This window comes from Enhydra lutris, unplaced genomic scaffold (assembly GCF_002288905.1).
Source record: "Enhydra lutris kenyoni isolate GAN:26980312 unplaced genomic scaffold, ASM228890v2 scaffoldscaffold15, whole genome shotgun sequence".
NCBI classification, from domain to species: domain Eukaryota; kingdom Metazoa; phylum Chordata; class Mammalia; order Carnivora; family Mustelidae; genus Enhydra; species Enhydra lutris.
Genome location: NW_019154099.1, coordinates 55,776,928 through 55,788,527, shown reverse-complemented (window position 1 = coordinate 55,788,527; position 11,600 = coordinate 55,776,928).

Here is an 11,600-nt window from a genome sequence, read left to right as displayed (position 1 = left end):
AACTTTCTGGTAAATTATTTTATACCAATTGGAAACAGTAGGCCGCATCATAACTACTTTCACAATTTTTTTCAAAAGACACTTTGGAAGCTACTTCTGTTACCATGGAGCCTAAGGTCGGTGGGTTTTTGGGTCAGCTCACTCCTGCCTTTCTTAAATCAGGGGATCAAACACATTTTGATCCTCTTTTCTATTGGAGACTTGGCAGTGAGAATATGCATTTTCAAATGAAAAACTCAAACTTATTGAAATACCGGACCAACTATTATATACCACCAAAACATATTTTAAACATACAAGAAAATTTTGTCATAATTATGCAGAATAAATCCCTCATGCTGCTATAAATGCTTTTCTTTGTAACATTGATTACTGCCTGAAATGATATATTCTACTTGTTAATTATCACTCATCAGAATTTTGGGTCCATCAGGACAGGATTTCATCTGACACGTTCACTGCTGTTTCTTGGTTTCTCAGTGACTGGCACACAATAAACATTGAATATGTAATTATCAAATAATCATAAACATAGTCATTTTGTATAGAAACTACCTGAAGCTTCTAAGGCCACAGAAGAAATCAAGTTAGAAAGTGAGGGATCCACTCCACAAATTTGCTGTTTTGAGACAAAGATATGTCAGTTGATTTTCATCCTTGCCTAGACATGGTGAAGGAATGAGAAGAGTGAGATCAGATTGGCAAAGACAGAGAAACCTGGAGGTCAGAGGCAACGTGCATAGAGCCTGTTAGGAGCTTCCCTCCTACTCCACTTCTAACTGACCTTCCTGCCCATAGCATCCTCAGTACATGTCCAGTAATAAAAGGAGCCCTGCCAGCAACACCAGCATGAACAATGACATTGTAGGAAGAGGCAATATTTTTGTCAGTGTTGCTGGCATAGATATCATGAGAAGCAAATCAAAGAGCAAGTTTCTTAACAGCCAGATAATAGGCGAGGCTGTCTCGTTATACCAAATCCCCCAAACACGTTTTCCTTAGAAAAAGTTGAGTGTGCCTTTCTTCTTTCTATCCAAAAACCTCTGAAGCACGAGGCTTCTTGTGAATAGCTTGCCTTCTCTGCCATTCATGTTTCTGTGGAGATGGAAGCCAGACAATTTCTAGAGATTCAGAAATGTCTAGAAATTTAAGATAAAGAAGGGGAGACACTATAATAGGAAGATGATTCAGAAATGTCTAGAAATTTAAGATAAAGGAGGAGAGACATTAAAATAGGAAGATGATCATGGTTTCTGTGTTCTTGGCACTGTGCCTTCCTTACAGTTAAATCTACAGTGTAGATTTAAACATGTGTAGTCAGCAAAAGGCTGACATATTCCTACTGGGGTAGTGGGAAGCTTGCCCTTTCTCCACCCATGACCCTCAGAAAACTATCAAGGATGTCTGTCCCAGGCTTTCTAGGAGTAAATTGAAGTTAAATGTGAATCTCTGTGGAGACAAGATGGTGATGGTCATAATTTTTCTCACACTGTATATGATTGCATACCATTTGTGCTCCTTAAAATTACATATAATGGAAAACCTTTTAGTTATACAGTCCTCTGTAGGGTGTTCAGAGGAAAATGCAGACAAGACAGATGATAAATGCATAGATAATCAAATAGTGGGAAACTGTTTCTTGTCCTTTCTTTCCTACACAGCCATGATGTTTAGAGCTGTGTAAAGCTACCAATTTTCACTTTCCATGAATTCACTTGCAAACTTGGGTTTTGCAATGATTTGAAGATTTAATTCAACACATAATGTTTCTGTCAATGAAGAGATCAAACAGTGACTACAAGTCGGTGCTTTCGTGAGCTCTCACTAACATTGGTAACAGAATACAGTAGATATGCTCCTGAATATTTAAATTAATCAATTATTTGAGATGAAGTCACCCTTCAAATGTTTTTGGGATCAAGCTATTAAAGGATTTTTATTGTCAATTTTCAAGGGCGTCATCAAATCTCGATTTTCTATATATTCACAAACTTTGCAGAGGTATCCATGCGTATCTTGTTACATGTATCACCTTATACATACATATACAGAGTTTTCTAACTCTGTACATAATTCTCCTTTCTCCTTTTATTTTCTCTATGGTTGCAAAGAGAAGAACGAGTCTCTATCCTTGGTGTTCTCTGGTATGATTAAAATTAGATCCATGTGCCCATTTCCCTGTAAGAGGCAATAAAAAGTCTCAGTGTGGGGTCTAGGGAGGATGGGAAGATGCGTCATCCTGAACCATTCCCTGGACACTGCTTTTCAGCGGTGTGCTTCCTCACACACCCTTGTCTTGAACGATGGGACATCATGTTCCTTTTTGGGAATCATGTATTGCGTGGTATTAGAGCAAAGAAAAGGGAATGAGTTGCTCAGAGTAAAACTCTGGATTTATCTATGATAATTTCAGTCACCTATCTGGATTAGAATGTATTCTAATAAAATATTAGATAGATAGGTAGATACATAGATAGGCAGATAGACAGATAGATGGATGAGTATTTCAGGCACCACCTACAATAAAACATTCTAATAGTTAAAGAAACTTATTTAAGATAAAAATCTTATTAGCAGTCTTCTCTGCTAACCCTATTTGCCACCATCATATTTAATCCACGCTACCAAAGTTTCTAATAAGACTTCCATTTCCCCCTTATCTCCATTCAATTTGCACTGATTTTCAATAATATTTATTATCTTAAAATCTAAATCAAACCATTGAATCACTCCCCTCATAACCCCGTTGTAAAAATGAGATGGGAAGTTATGAGACAGTGCTTTGTAAACCACTATATATATATATATATATATATATATATATATATATATATAATAAAACAAAATAATATACATATATTTTATTTTTTTGTTTTCAGAAGAAACCAACTTTATGTCACAGAAGCTTCAGGAAGATTTTTTTTTTCCATACCACATTTTGAAATGTGTTTACACTTGCTTGTTAAAATCGTCGATTTTATCCAAATCATTTTCATCATGTAAAACAAGAACAACAACAACAATAAAAAAGTATTTAGTTACTTTGCTTACAAAAAAAAGAACTGTCAAAGAGTAAGGATTGTACTCTATGGACAATATCATGTGGTTTTGCAGATTTTATATATATATATATATATATTTATATTTATATTTAAATATTTGGGGTAGTATTAATGTTATAATAAAGAAAAAGCAAACCAACATAATTAAATTTGATTTTTTAAAAAGATTTTATTTATTTGACAGAGATCACAAGTAGGCAGAGAGGCAGGCAGAGAGAGAGAGGGAGGGGGAAGCAGTCTCCCCTCTGAGCAAAGAGCCCAATGCAGGGCTTGATCCCAGGACGCTGGGATCATGACCTGAGCTGAAGGCATAGGCTTTAACCCACTGAGCCACCCAGGCGCCCCTTAAATTTGATTTTTTAAGAAAGAATGGTTAACTCTTGTGAGAACACAGTGTCATCGCTGGATTTCTGAAGGATTAAAGTCCTCTTGCATCTGAAGGTTTCTGAATGCTGTGCTTCCTTCAATCTGTGAGACACTGCGGTTTTGTATGGGAAGTTTAGGTTTGTAATTCAGTCCCCTCTCTTTGTGTTTATGAAAAGCCTTAACAATCTACTATTTTGATAATATACGAAATAATGTCTGAAAAATTCTGTATCTCACAGTGTCAAGCACCATGTAACACAAAATGTAGTCCCTCAAATTCTGTTGTTGTTGTTTTTTCCCAAAGATTTAATTAATTTATTTAATTAAATAATTAATTTGTACCTCCACACAGAGCGTGGAGGCTGTCATGGGGGTCGAACCCATGACCCTGGGATTATGAACCGAGCTAAAGTCCAGTTGGACTCTTACTTGACCAAGCCGCTCAGGTGCCCCCTCAAATTTTGTTTTGGATGAGATGATGATATTTCTTTCTTTTCTAAACACAGAGAGGTTTTTTTAATTACTTTCTTTTACCTCTTTAACAATCCTGAATTTATTTATGCTATATTCTCCTTGTTTTTATTTTATTACATCCATTGAAGAGAATAAAAAATACATTCTGTTACATCTTCTAATTCAACTTCTTGATTTTCTTTTCCTTTTGTAATTTTATTTTCATTCAAGGTTGCTTTTCACCCATGGACTATTGTGAACCAATTACCCCATATTGTCAAAGTATCAAAACAGAAGACCATTGTTTTTTGGTTTTGTTTGTGTTTTTGCCAGTGCTCAGGAAGGTTTTCTCTGCTCCTGGGCAAGGTTTCATTTTGGTTTCTTGGCTTAGGGTCACAGAGGGTTGGAAAGTGGGACCTTTGAGCATGGCTGTGATGAGGGAGCAGGAGGCTGGCTGAGGACAAAGCAAAAGCTGGCACCTTGCACCCCTCTCCACCCGCTCCCCTCGTTAATGTGTGTGACATTCCTCTGGCACCCCTGACTGCCCTAAGCGAGAAACAAATAGTTAACTTGCAGAGATCACAATCTTGCAAGACAGAGTCTCCCTGGGTTTACAAATGTCCTAGAGATCTACAAACAAAGAAGTTACCTTATCAATAGCACAATTTCCACAGGCAAATAACTCAGTTCCTCAAGCCCTAAATAAAGTTAAATTTCTTCTAAACCCAAATCTCAGTAACAAAGACGCTTGATAGCAGAAATGTGAATGGCTTGCCAAAAGACAACATTGATCAAGCCGCAAGGCCTCCGGTATCCCTGCACCTTGTAGTCCCTCTTTAGCATATGAAAGTTCCGTTGAAACCTCCCTTCCCCTCACCTTCCCCCAACCGCAAGGTACATAACCTGCCATCCCTCACAACACGGGGCACCCGCTCTTCCTGCCCACGGGTCGGTCCTGTCCCCATGCTTTAATAAACCACCATTTTGCACCAAAGATGTCTCAAGAATTCTTTTTTGGTCATCGGCTCCGGACCTCAGCCCACCGAACCTCACCTAGGTTCTAGAACTACATCAGCTGGAACAGGTCCGGTGATTTTTTTTTTTCTTTTCTCTAACCTTCACGCTGGGGAGAAAGTGATCATCTTTGCATCTTCCCTATCCCAACGGACAGAACGTTTTTTTGTTTTGTTTTGTTTTGTTTTTTAATTTTCTTGATTTTGACAGACAGAGATCACAAGTAGGCAGAGAGGCAGGCAGAGAGAGAGAAGGGGGAAGCAGGCTCCCCGCTGAGCAGAGAGCCCCATATGGGGCCCAATCCCAGGACCCTGAGACCATGACCTGAGCTGAAGGCAGAGGCTTTAACCCACTGAGCCACCCAGGCGCCCTGGACAGAATTTTTCTAAACACAGAAATTCTTGCAAGTTTTAGGCTGTGAAAAAAAAGATCTTTGTTTCAGATTCCTACCATGAAGCATCTGAGGCCACATTTTCGAGATCTTGTCACCTATTGCACCTACTGTTACTAATGCAATGGTTGCATTAATTCTAGCTTACTAATCTTTGAGTTTTATATTTATTTCCAAGTGTGGTTTTATTTTTTTCTATTAATTTTATAAATACAGTTTAATCTATTATCTCTATTACTTTTTAGTTGGGCAGAAGCAAAAGCAGTTAATGTTAGTTTACATGACCATATAGAGATGTTTCTTTTCAGATTTTATAATAATTTTTATTTTTATTTTAAGGTAAAGGAATACATTTTCCAAGCTATTAGTAGGAATAGGATATATGGAGGTAGAAAACATTGTTTTAAGAAGCACCAATATTTTTTTAGGAATTTCAATAATTATAAGATTAACAAACAATGTAGGATTATAAAAGTTATCTGATATCACATGATTTTTGTAAAGAATTTTTTACTTTGGATCTATGTGATGTTGTTGTACTATCGTATATCTTGTTACAATCTAAGCTTTTACACTCTGCAATGGAGTACTGATGAAGTAATATGGATTCTGACATTAAGCTTTTTTATGTTTCCTAGTTTACAACTGACTTGTGAAATATATACTATTAACAATATTTAAGATATTTTTTAAAATTCTCAATTTCTTTTTTAGAAGATTAGATACTAGTAAAAATACCATCAGAAAGAACGTATATTTACGTACCTCAAATGAATTTATATATATACATATATATAAATTTAGGACTTGGATATTAAAATAATACATCACTTTGATCCACATCTATAAAGAATTTTTTTTAATGATTCAAGTTTCCTTTATTAAAGAAGATTATCTATAAAGAATTTAAAAGAGAAATCTTATCTGTACATTGGTACAATATTGCTATAAGTTAATGCCTTGAAAAATCTACTTTTCCATAAAAGAAATATTAGCAAGATTTTTTTTTTTCTTTAAAAAGTCATATTGTCTCTGGATATAACTTATACGGTATCAGCTTATTAAAAAAAGGTGAATGTACCCTCCAGGCTAATAAAGTGGTATGTCATTAAATGCTCTAGACCTCACCCTGAACTTTTCCACTCACATGTTCATCCCGACTGGACCCATGTATACAGCAGGAGCTTCTGAGATGGAGATATCTGCTGTGCTCATATGATCGATGGCAGGGGAGACTCCCAAAAGGAATTTCAATTGCTTAGCCATACTAAAAACATTTGTAGAATACAATTTATTAAGTAATGTCTTAAAGAAAAATGGCATAAAAATAACAGATGTCATGCAAGACAGTCTCTTTAAAAATGAACGCAATCACAGCTTTTATTTTTGAGAAATTATTATTTTTTAATTTTTTTAACATTTATTTATTTGACAGATGGAGATCACAAGTAGGCAGAGATGCAGGCAGAGAGAGAAGGAGAAGGAGGCTCCCCGCTAAGCAGAGAGCCTGATGCGGGGCTCGATCCCAGGACCCTGGGATCATGACCTGAGCCGAAGGCAGAAGCTTTAACCCACTGAGCCACCCAGGCGCCCCGACAAATTATTTTTGAGAAATTATCAGGCTAATTGTGATTTTGGAAAAAACCCAATGAAAGCAGGTTGATAGATTATTAACAAAAGACCTAAACAATATCACAAATATACACTAATATATGATGTGAATAATTTATTAGGTAAATATGTATGCTCTTCAGTGTTGGTGATTTGACATGTTTTATATTGTTCTTGACATTGGAAATTTCATGATTAACATGATCAACACGGGGCAAACACTACTGAATGGAAACCAACTTTCTAAGTAGAACTATTGGCTATGGGATCTTGCTGCCATAATAGTTATGATATGTTTATGTATATAATACCACTTTTATAAACCTGCAAAATACTATGTTCCTAATGGGGGCTGAAAAAAACTAGCTGTTGAAACATTCTGAGGTTGAACACTATAAAGTCTGAAATTTCTCTTAGTTTATCAAATGGTTTGGTGACAAGACCCAGGACCTATTCCAGCCACATTAGTGAGGAGTATGGAGTAGTGGAAATTTTACTTAACCGAGATTGTTAGTACCAAGTGAGTCTGAGAAAGTGAAAGCAGGGTAAATGCTAGTGTAACTGAGTTCTTAAAATGACTGACCACTGAATTAAGATGAAGAGGAAAGAGGTAGAAGAAGGAAGTTAGGGTATGACGAAAATGGGAAGCTTTAGAACAATGGTAGATGCTATTGTGCTTGAAATATAGGAAGGGTCATTGTGCAATTGCAAGTGAGCTCTCGGAGTGGAATGCTTCCCATTAAGATTATGGAGGTTTATACAAGTAGTAGTAACAATAATATCTGAGGTATGACAATTTAAGTTTTTTAATATCTTGTCGCCCGCTCTCCCATACAGAAATATTATTTGCTCTAGTGGAATTAAAATTTTGGCTCTCACCACTCACTGATCACACCCTCCTTCCTCTCCTTACTCTGCACTTTTTGTTTTCTCCAGGTTGCAGAATTCTACTGGTTTTTCATTTCTTCCATGATTCTTTGTGACACGGGTCTTACACTACTTCCCATTTTTTAAATCAACTACGTTACTAATGTTAATATTAATTTTCATAAGCTTCAAAATGACTTTGCCCAGAAGATAACAGGAGCTTTATTTATAATTATATGTTTATTTAAGATATAGGTATCAAGTATTAATCAACAAGTTCATGTCGAATGTATTAAGTATTTGAAGAGCAAATGAAATAATAAAATCATGAATGCATAAGTGAATAAAAGAATCAGTGAAAGCTTTGTTTTCTTCTAAATTTTTTTCTTCTAAAATTTTCTAGCTATCACTAAGATACCAGACAGTGGATTGACCAGATTATTGATCTGATGAGGTTTGACAGGTAAATATTATTACTTTTTCCACCCTCCCTTGGGTTGATGTCATAGATAGACTGAAACAGAATATAAAAGACCTGAGTATAACCCCGACCTCTATTATTTAATTGATGATGAACTTCAAAAATGTCACATAATTCACATAAGCATAATCTCTACATTTTTAACAAAGTGCATTGTTAATCCATGGAGACAGTAGTACTGAATCAGAAATATTTGTATTCTGTGGCAGTTATCAAATATAAGATCTTGTTCAATCCACCCAAATCTACTTTTCTCACCCATTCATGTTAATGGTATTAATCACAGAGCTATTAAGAAGTTAACATAATGCAACATCTTTTATATCACAATACCCTAAGAAAATAGTAAGTACTTTCATAAGCTCATCTTCTTAATTTTGGTGAATTAGCATTTTTATTTATATTCTCTAGTGCTTGTATTAAATATTCTCATTTAAACTTAGAAAAACCTAAATATCACATATCAGCTTAAGTTAGGTTGGATAAATATTGGAAATTAATATACAAAGCTCTAGTATACCTAAAATATAAATATTTTTATGATCCTAATCGTATCTCAATATATTGCTGGTTAATATTTGCTAAGTTTTGGGTTTTGTATGTTTTGTATTGTGTAAAAAGAAATTTGGCTTTAAGCTTCATGACTTTCTGCAAACATTGTATATTCTTTTTTTTTTTTTGTATTTGTTAATGGGTTACTTCATCTCAATGACATAAAACTATATGTTTCACAGAATTATTTATTATTCAATTATATTCTCTACTGTATTACATTAAGTTGTTACTTTTTTCATGGAGAAGGTTTATTACTAAAGACTCTATACAAATAATCTCACTATATCTATATCATAAACAGAGTGAATTCATTATTTGCAAGAGAAAAAATTAATACAGTTCACCTTCAGTGCTGGTGGTCCAGAGCTAGAGGTCAAAGTACAGATCTCACACTTAAAATCACTCTGAAGGCCATAGAAAATACAGCATCTATAGACCCAAACGAGATTGAATGAGACTCAATATGAGATGATTGTGAAATCATTTGAACTTCCAAGTATGTTATCCTGGACGGATGGTATCAAGATCGAGCCCTCTCCAAGGCCATTCACTTTTCATTCATTGGTTTGATAATCTTAAACAATGATTATGTGGTAGATATTTAGATTTTAGTTAATAAATTAGTTTAATCCAGAAGTTCTATGCCTAGCTGGGAAAATATATGTGAAAACAAATAATCCCATGTAAAATGATTGGATCTGTAACACACGAATAAAGAAAATTCTAGAAAATTCTAATGTGAACATGAACCTAGAAGAGTTCAGAAACATCTCACATTCAATAGGAAAATTACCTTTTAAATTATGCCTCACAGTAGAAGAATGTTAGATTTCCCTCTGCAAGTAACAATGGCATAAAAATTTGGGAGAGACACCTTGGTTTTTGTAAGATTCTAAATGACAGGCTCTGAAAATGACCATTCATCTGGCTGGAATCACCTCAGCACTGTGGCCATGTGGAAAGGACTGTCAGGAAGTCGTTGACATTTGTCACAACACGATCCTGATGTATTGGGTAGAAATCATTTCCTAGATGTACAAACAAATACTAAGACTTTAAAGCCTCACATTAAATTTAATTAGTTAAGGTGTTTCTTACTTTACTGCACTGGAAATTAGTATTTTTCTTTAAGCAGATGTTCATTCCTCTTGGGAAAATTTATATTATTTCTGCCTCTTTTTAGAATCTGTGTCAGAAGATAACCATATTCTGTGGAATGAACAGCAGAATCTGTAAAGTAGAGAGAATTGGAATAAGGTCCCAGCTGCACCCATGACAACTGTGATTGCTAAACTTCTCTGGGCCGAAGGCGTCCGGCTAATAAAATAAAGCATGACAGAATTAAGGTGACATCTCTCCTTCACCTGTGCAGAGATGTTATAAGACAAAATGAGGCAATCAGGGAATCATAAAAAAAATAGGCCTGATAGAAACTGCAAAAGGCTAAGCCTTTTTTCTCCCTTTCTCTCACAAGGAAAATATTTATTTTATTTGAAAAAGTAAAATGAAGAAATAACCTCAACGAGAAAGAAGAATAACAAGCTCATTTGGAAGTCTGCTCAATTATCAAACAAGGATCATTAAAATCATGTTTTATGTAAGTTTCATATTAGTCATGTAAGTTTAATTTTTAAGGTGTCATGGATTCCTTCTACAAATGCCTTTGTATGCTCTAATATGAAAATAAGTTATTGGTATTCCATAAATGCTCAATTAGATATAATTGATTTCTATATATGTTGCCATGTAAGCATATTACATTTTGTTTCTGCTATTTCTTTCATATGACTCCTTGGACGTTGCTGGATAAAGGATATCTGATTTCCTTTTTTTTCACTCTGTTCCCAGGTCTACTTTGCAAATATTATTTCCTTCTTGTATTCCAGCAACTGGACAGAAAACTATCTGTGTTGACTGCATTTATTAAAAGAGCCTCTTTCTAGGTACTCATAAAAACAGATGGAGTACAAATATCTATTAAAAGATCACAAAGTTTAAGATGGCATCCTGTGTCATGCTTATGTTAACATTAGATGTACTCAAATAGTTTTGTGCTTCTAGTTGATATATAATTGGGAATAGAACTATTATTGGGCACCTGTGTGGCTCAGTTGGTTAAGCGACTGCCTCTGGCTCAGGTCATGATCATGGGGTCCTGGGATCGAGCCCCACATCGGGCTCTCCCTGCTCTGCGGGGATCCTGCTTCTCCTTCTCCCTCTGCCTGCTGCTCCTCCTGCTTGTGCTCTCTCATTCTGTGTCAAATAAATAAATTAAATCTTAAAAAAAAGAATAAATGTATTATTGTTGTTGCATACTTTAGAGGTTCAAGTATAATTAGATCAAGTTTCTGGATTTGCTTGCCCTTAGACTTTTATTTCCAATTTTGTATTTTACTTTAAAAATGATGGGATGCCTGGGTGGCTCAGTGGATTAAGCGGCTGCCTTGGGCTCCGGGCATGATCCCAGGGACCTGGGATGAAGGTCTCATTGAGCTCCTTGCTCAGCAGGGAGCCTGCCACTCCCCCTGCTTGTGCTCTCATGCACTCTCTCTTTGTCAAATAAATAAATTAAATCCTTTAAAGAATAAAATAAATAAAATAAAAATGAAATGGATGTAGGAAAAGAAGGGAAAATATATGTGCAATCAATTATATTTCTAAGTTTAGAAGACTACAAAATCATTCATTTGAGGGTTATCTTTTACAGTGAAGATAGACTTTGTCCATTCAGCATCCATGATTTTTTTCTTCCTATGGAACATGAAATGAAAAATTGCATTTATTAAACTTTTATTTTCTG